This window comes from Pristis pectinata, chromosome 3, assembly GCF_009764475.1.
Source record: "Pristis pectinata isolate sPriPec2 chromosome 3, sPriPec2.1.pri, whole genome shotgun sequence".
Lineage (NCBI taxonomy): Eukaryota > Metazoa > Chordata > Chondrichthyes > Rhinopristiformes > Pristidae > Pristis > Pristis pectinata.
Window position 1 is genome coordinate 7,549,719 of NC_067407.1, and position 8,168 is coordinate 7,557,886.

General features: G+C 42.0%; 1 long non-coding RNA gene across 1 annotated transcript in view; it reads right to left on the bottom strand.

Annotated features, from left to right (window-relative positions):
• LOC127568845 (uncharacterized) overlaps nt 1-7,170 on the bottom strand; it is an 87,313-nt gene extending 80,143 nt beyond the window's left edge. The window contains exon 1 of the long non-coding RNA XR_007956088.1: nt 7,068-7,170. This is a non-coding gene — a long non-coding RNA (uncharacterized LOC127568845). The remainder of the gene's footprint in view (nt 1-7,067) is intronic.
• Nucleotides 7,171-8,168: the final 998 nt, after the last annotated feature.

The window sequence follows — 8,168 nt, forward strand, 5'->3', positions numbered from 1 at the left end:
CATCTTACTGATTTGGGACAGGTCAGGACTGAAAGGTGGAACATCCCCATTCAGTGCAAAGCTGAGGAAGAAGGGCCAACTATCCAACGGAAGTGATGTAAACCAATTTGGAATTTGAGAGATGAAAGAAGCTGGGGCTGTTCATGGACTGGAGAAGGTTAAGAGGAAGTTAAAAAAAAAATTAAATTGCAGATGTGGAAAATCTGAAATGAAAGCAAAAACTTTTGTGATACTCAACAGGTCAGGCAGCATCTGTGGAGAGAGAAAGACAAAATTAATGTTTCAAGCAATAGACCTTACATCCAGAGAAAATTTGATAGAGGTTTTCCAAACCATGAAGGGTTTTGACACAGTGAGGAAGGAGAAAATTGTTTTATAGGTGCATGAAGAATATAGGCCAAATGCAAGCAAATGGGAGTAGCTTGGATGGGCATCTTATCGACATAGACCTGTTGGGCCAAAGGGCCTGTTTCTGTGCCGTGTGACTCTGTGTGTCAGTGGCCAGAGGATACAGGCAAAAGGAATAGAGATGAGTTGCTGTGATTTGGAAAGCAGTTTAAACAGGGTGATAGAAGCAGATGCAATCATAATTTTCAAAGGCAAGTTGGATATTGACCTGATGGGGAAAACAGTGCAGGGCGGTAGTTTAAGAGTAGAGGGAGTAAAAGGGATTGGATTGTTCTTTCAAAAGAACCATCACCAGGCCAGTGAGCTGAATGGTTTCCTTCTATGCTATTCACGGCGCAAAATGGCACAGAACATTAGGCAACAGCAGGCCATGGGTTTTCTCTATGGTGCTTCTGTATACATGGGTGGTATGGGGATTAGCTTACTAAAGTTAAGAGGGAATACCTTTAAAGGTGAGAGGGGGAAAGTTTATAGGAAATGTGCAGGGCAAGATTTTTTTTGTTTTTTAAACAGTGGCGGGTGCCTGGAACAGGCTGCCAGGGGTGGTGGTGGAAGCAGATATGAATGATAGAGAAGTGGAGGGCTATGTGGGAGGGAAGGATTAGATAGATCTTAGAGCAGGATAAAATGTCGGCACAACATCGTGGGCCGAAGGGCCTGTACTGTGCTGTAATGTTCTATGTTCAGATATGATAGTGGTGTTTGAAGGACTTTAAGATGGGCACATGAACATGCAGGGAATGGAGGGATGTGGATCACGTGCAGGCAGGATTAGCTTAATTTGGCATTGTGTTCAGCACAGACATCGTGGGCCAAAGGGCCTGTTTCTGTGCTGTACTGTTCTAACTTAACTGTGTTAAACAAAAGAGCTGGTCATTGACTTCAGAAAGTGGGGGGTGGGGTAATGTACACGTTCCTGTTTACACCAACGGTGCTGAGGTCAAGAGGGTTGAGAGTTTCAAGTTCCCAGGACTGAATATCACCAATACCCTGTCCTGGTAAAACCACGTTGTTGCCACGACCAAGAAAGCTCACCAGCGCCTCTACTTCCTCAGGAGGCTAAAGAAATTGATCCTTTGATCCTCACTAATTTTTATCGATACACCATAGAGAGCATCCTATCTGGATGCATCACAGCTTGGTTCAGCAACTGCTCTACCCGTGATCGCAAGAAACTGCAGAGAGTTGTGGATACAACTCAGCACATCATGGAAACCAGCCTCCCCTCCACTACTCGCTGCCTCGATAAAGCAGCCAGCGTAATCAAAGACCCCACCCACCCCGGACATTCTCTCTTCTCCCCCCTCCCTTCAAAAGCCTGAAAGCACTCAAGGACAGCTTCTAACCTGTTATAAGACTATTGAACGGTTCCCTGGTACATAAGGTTGACCTCACAATCTACCTCATTATGACCTTGCACCTTATTGTCGACCTGCACTCACTTTCTCTGTAACTGTGACACTTTATTCTGCAATCTGTTATTGTTTTTCCTTGTACTACCTCAATGCACTGTTACAATGAATTGACCTGTATGAACAGTATGCAAAACAAGTTTTCCACTGTACCTCGGTACATGTGACAATAATAAACCAATTTCCTATGTTCTAAGTGAATGTAAAAATGCCTGGACTATTGGTGTAGAGATGTGAATCCCATCAAAGTAGCTGGGGTACTAGAATGCAAATAGTCAACTGAAAATGAAGTTGAAATTTTAACCGTAGAAACCTTTGCACTTCAGAGCAGGACATCTGAACGTTGTTCACTTTATTAGACCTGGCCTTTGTATAACCTTCAGTTGCAGCATTACAGTTGATTCTTAACAGCTCTCAGTTCAGGGAATAATTAATGATTAGAAATAAATTCTGACCTAGCCAATGATGCCCACATTCCGTGAATGAATCGGGGGAAATAAAACCAATTCCCTTCACTTGAACTACGATACTTCTCTCAATTCCAACGTCAATAGACATTTGAAAGCTTAGCTTGGTGGCACCTAGTCTTTACTTCATGATTTATCTTATTCAATTCCAACTTGATTGAGGAGCAAAGGAAGAATCGACCATCCTCTCCCTTGAGTATGATGAGAGACTAAAGGAGCTAGGGCTTTAATCATTGGAGAGAAGGAGGATGAGAGGAGACGTGATAGAGGTGTACAAAATATTAAGAGGAATAGATAGAGTGGACAGCCAGCGCCTCTTTCACAGGGCACCAATGCTCAATACAAGAGGGCATGGCTTTAAGGTAATGGGGGGGAAGTTCAAGGGGGACGTCAGAGGGAGGTTTTTCACCCAGAGAGTGGTTGGTGTATGGAGTGCGCTGCCTGGGGTGGTGGTGGAGGCTGATACGTTGGACAAGTTCAAGAGATTGTTGGATAAGCATATGGAGGAATTTAAGATAGAGGGATACGTGGGAGGAAGGGGTTAGATAGTCTTAGGAGTGGTTTGGAGGTCGGCACAACATGGTGGGCTAAAGGGCCTGTATTGTGCTGTATTGTTCTATGGTTCTATGTTCTACGTTCTACGCTCCATATTCAATTAGATCAAGAGCCATCCTGACCCTCAACTCCATTCACCTTAGTGTGACATCCATTGATAACCCTATCTAACAAATATCTATTGACCTCGTTCATCCTGATAAATTGATTTATTTCGCTTCCCGCTGCTAAAGTGCTCTAAAACATCAAGCTTTGAAAGGAAGGCTGTATAAATCTAAGCTATTTTGATTTTGCACACAGTTCTCAAGATCCCTGACGATAAATCCAACACACACCAAAAGCTTCTGGTGATAAGCTGGAGGTTTGATCTAAAAAGAAACAAATGTTATATAATTTCACATCAAAAAGGCAATGATGTTCCGAGGTCAAAGTATAGATTCCAGTCTGGTACTCCAGGCCATTTCTGAAGGAGAACAGCATTATCAGAGGTGTTATTTTCAGTTGAGGTGGACTATTTAGAAGAAGAGCACAGGGAGCTTTTCCCCCATAGTGTTCCGGTCAATATTTATTCTTAACAAACATCACTAAGTAGCCTGCAGCAACACACAAAAGATGTTGGAGGAACTCAGCAGGTCAGGCAGAACCTATGGAGGGAAATGGACAGTCCAGGTTTCGGGCCGAGACCCTTCATCAGGACTCATGATAGCCTGTCCTGGTCCAACCACATGGACGCCATGGTCAAGAAAGCACACCAGTTCCTCTACTTCCTCAGAAGGCTAAAGAGATTCATGTCCTCGGTGATCGTCACCAATTTTTATTGATGCGCCGTAGAAAGCATCTTATCCGGATGCATCACGGCTTGGTACGGCAACTGCTCTGCCCGTGACTGCAAGAAGTTACAGAGAATTGTAGTCACAGCTCAGCACATCACAGAAACCAGCCTCCCCTCCACAGATGCTATTTACACTTCCCGCTGCCTCAGGAAAGCAGCCAGTATCATCAAAAGCTCTCGCATCCTGATCATTTTCTTGTCTTCCCTCCCACGCTCCCCCCATCGGGCAGAAGGTACAAAAGCCTGAAAGCACGTACCACCAGGCTCAGGGACAGCTTCTATCCTGCTGTTATAAGACTATTGAAAGGTCCCCTAGTACAATAAGAATAGACTCTTGGCTTCACAATCTACCTCGTCGTGGCCTGCACCTTATTGTCTGCCTGCACCATCTCTGTAACTGTAACACTTTATTCTGCATTGTTATTGTTTTCACTGGTAGTGTAGCAGTTAGCGTAATGCTTTACAGCGCCAGTGACCTGGGTTCAAATCAACTGTCTGTAAGGAGTTTGTACGTTCTCCCTGTGTCTGCGTGGGGTTCCTCCGGGTGCTCCAGTTTCCTCCCACATTCCAGAGACGTACAGGTTAGGAAGTTGTGGACATGCTATGTTGGCGCCTGAAGCGTGGCGACACTTGCGGGCTGTTCCCAGAACACTCTACACAAAAGATGCATTTCACTGTGTGTTTTGATGTACATGTGGCTAATAAAGAAATCGTATTTTATCATATCGTACAGAACTGGAGTAGAGGTGAGCTGTCGTTAATCCCTGAGGGGCTTCCCAAGAAGTAAGAAAGAGGATATAATCCTCCAGCTATAGTGGGGTCAGCTGCATTGTAGAGACGTGCAAATTGGACCTTGTCCTCTGAACACGGGGGGGGGGGGGGGGGGCGAGGGGGGACTGAGCACTGAAGTAGGTCGATTTCTGGGAATGCAGATCAGCTGGACAAAAGAGTAACAGTTAAGGAGCAAAGCCCACAAGGAACATTGTGTAATGATTGGTTGTCACCACTGAATAACTAACTCACAGCATTGAATTCCTTTAATGGCTCCCTTCTGAAAAGGTTGTTGCTAATAAACCAGGAGTCAGAAGGGAACATGGCTAAATAATATGATCGAATGAGCAGGTTCAATAAGTGTAGGGTAAGTACAATTGATCAATGTATGGACTGGAAAATCCTGGGAGAACATCAAGGTGTCAATCTCTGGAGCAGGGGACAGTCAGTGTGGTATCTGCCCATTCCTTTTGCTACTCAGCTAAGTGAAGATTAATTAATGTTTAAGAAGACATTCTTTGACAATCGTTTTATCACACAAAAAAAATCATCAACAGATGCACAAAAAACTAATTAAAGGTCATAACTATAAGGTTGTCAGCAATAAATCTAGGAGAAACACGCTTACCTGAAGAGTGGTAAGAATGTGGAATTTTCTACCTCAAGGAACATAAAAAATGTAGCATATAGGAACTAAAGCAGGCCACACAACTCTTGAACCTGTCCTGTCCTACAGGAAGAGCACAGCTGATTTATAATTAACCTCTGCTTCTTCTCCATAACCCTTGATTTCCCTGTAATCAAAAAATCTATCACATTCAACCTTGGATATATTCAATGACTCCGCCTCCAGAGCTCACTGACGTAAAGAATTCCAAGGAGTCAAGGCACCTCCCCCCCCCCCACGCCTCCAAGAAGAAATTCCTCTTCATCTAATGTTAAATAGGTACCTCCTTATTTTGAAATTATGCCTCCTTGTTCTGGATTCCCCCATAAGGCAAAACATCTTCTCAACATTAACTCTGTCAAATCTGCTCAGAATCTTAAATGTTTCAATAAGATTACTTTTATTCTCCTAAATTTTCCAATAAGCATAGGCTTAATCTGCTCAGATGTTCCTGATAAGACAAACACTTCATCGCAGGAGTCAATTTAGTGAATCTTCTCTGAACTGCAAAGATATCCTCCTAAATAAGACCAAAACTGTCGTCTCATCAGCACAATGTAAATTGTAGCAAGACTTGGCTCCAATTCTGCTCTATCCCCTTATTCAATAAAGACTTAACAATGCATTTGTCTTTCTAATCACTTGCTGTTTCTGCAAGCTAACTTTGTGATTCATGTACAAGGCGAGCCAGGACCTTCTGTTGAATGGTTTCCCTCTCTATTTAATCAATATTTTGCTTTTGTTATATTAGTTGAGGCGGCTAAAATGGATGCAATTCACGGTAAGCTGGATGAGTACACAGTGGAGAAAAGAATTATATTGATGAGAATGAATGAGGGGGATGTTCATGTGGAGCATCCATGATGGTCTTGGTGAGTTGGATCTGCCTCTGTGCTGTGACCACTGTGTAATGCATCACAAAAATCCTGTTGGAACACTAAAGTTTCGGCTTCCATGAATACGGCAGAACTAGAAATGGATCTTAGTTAAAAATCATATAAATATTACATCAGCCCATTATTGCATCAGTTCCACATCAGTGCCTTTAGACCAATTTCCATTAGACCAATATATGATAAAGTGATGCTTAATACATAATGCACATAGGGAGACATTATTAGTCTAACCATTCTATAAATACATAAACATAAAATAACACGAGCCAAATAAAAAGCAAACATTAATTAAAATGATAAAAAAAACCTTCTCTTCCCTCAAGCTAGAATCACAATAAATTAGGGGTTTAAATTCCTTCAGTATTTTTGCTCCATAAAACTGAATGGATCTTCAAGTTCTTGTCCTTATCGACACTGCTAGCAAAACATAGATCAGGTATAACGTTCTCGCACAATCAATTATTTTACAATGTAATTAATCTTAATTTCTAATTATACATGTGTTTCATGTAACTTAGTTTACCAAACAGATTTACTTGATCAGTGGCATTTCTTCCAGAAAAGTGGATTCCTTTTACTTTTCATTGTCATCACATAGTTAAAGCTTCCTAAGCACTAATTTGTTTAGCAGAGAAAGTAAAGAAAGAGGCAGGCTAGGTTATAATGAAAGAAGAAAGGAAAGCACAGCTTAATTATATTTCCTTCAGAGGCTAATGAATAAATTAGCTGAGCTGTAGAGATTTTTAGTTTACAGTGAATTCATTACTTTTAAGTTCCAACATCAGATCATGGCAGAGTCATTCAATGAAGGCCTTTGGCGCTGACTGATGATTCAAATCAAACTGCCAACCTTTCCTTTGACTATCAAATGACTCAAGAAAATAAAGTCAGTTCACTTCAATTGATCCTTTGCATGTTTAAACAAGGCACCAACCTCAGAACGGATCCTTGCTAATTTTCTTTATGTAGCCCTACAGTCAACTAATCTGCTTCTCACTCATCAGAGCACCTGCCAGCCGTACCTTGTTAAATGACACTTGTGGTGATGTTCCATCTTACCTGTTCATTCGACTTTAGTCTGGAGGCGGGAGGAAGAGGAAGCAGAAAACCAAGGCATTGATTCTTTGATCGGATACTGGCAGAGTTGTTAACTAGTTTCATCCAAAGTCCTTGCTGCCTGTGACTGTGGTTTTAAAGCAATAAAACATGGGACTGACACAGATGTGCCCATCACCCACATGAGAGCCCAGTTATCTTCTTTCAAGGGCTCCAACTGCTCATCGCTGAGCTCCTTTATACATATCAGTCAGCTCGCTGGAGCTGGATAAGAAAGGGTAGCTCTCAGCTTGACTGGACTGGTCAGGATGTCAACTGCAAAGCTTCAGGAGCAGGCCAGCTTTGCTGCTCAGTCACTGTTCTGTTTGCATGGAGCAGTGCTTACTTGGCCATTTCACAATAAAAGCTGCCTTCAAACTCCTCCCCGAAGCCCACTCACAGCTGTGATAAACTTGCCACTATTTACAAAGTCTTCAGCAGCACATTACATCCCTGCAGCTGAGTTTAAACTCTTTAATGAATTAATCCTAAGCAAATTCTCCAGGGAAGGCAGTGTGCTTCATTTGTGACTATGGATTCCTATTTTCAATATTAGTCATTAAAATGTAACACAGAATCCTTAGAATATTTAATTCAGTGAGAAACTGTTTCTGTTCCTGGGTCCTTTTGCACATCGGCCTACTCCAGTCATACTTGTATAACAGGTACTTAGTATTTTTTAACAGATTCAGGCCAACTCAAGTTGTGATTTAACACCTGATTCATGTTAACTGCTGCTGTTTTATAAAGCATCACTTAAAAGAACATTGCAAGACAAACTGAGTCATATAATGTGTGAGCATGATCTCATGACTCTTCTACCTGGAGGTCTGTAGATGCAAACAATGAAATAATGATCTCTTCAGAATTAGAATCAGGTTTATTATCACTGACGTATGTTGTGAAATGTGTTGTTTTGTGGTAGCAGTACAGTGCAAGACATAAAGACGTAAAGATTACTATCAGTTATGAAAATGAATAAATAGTGCAAAAGAGGAATAACGAGGTAGTGTTCATGGGTTCATGGGCCGTTCAGAAATCTGATGGCGGACGGGAAGAAGCTGT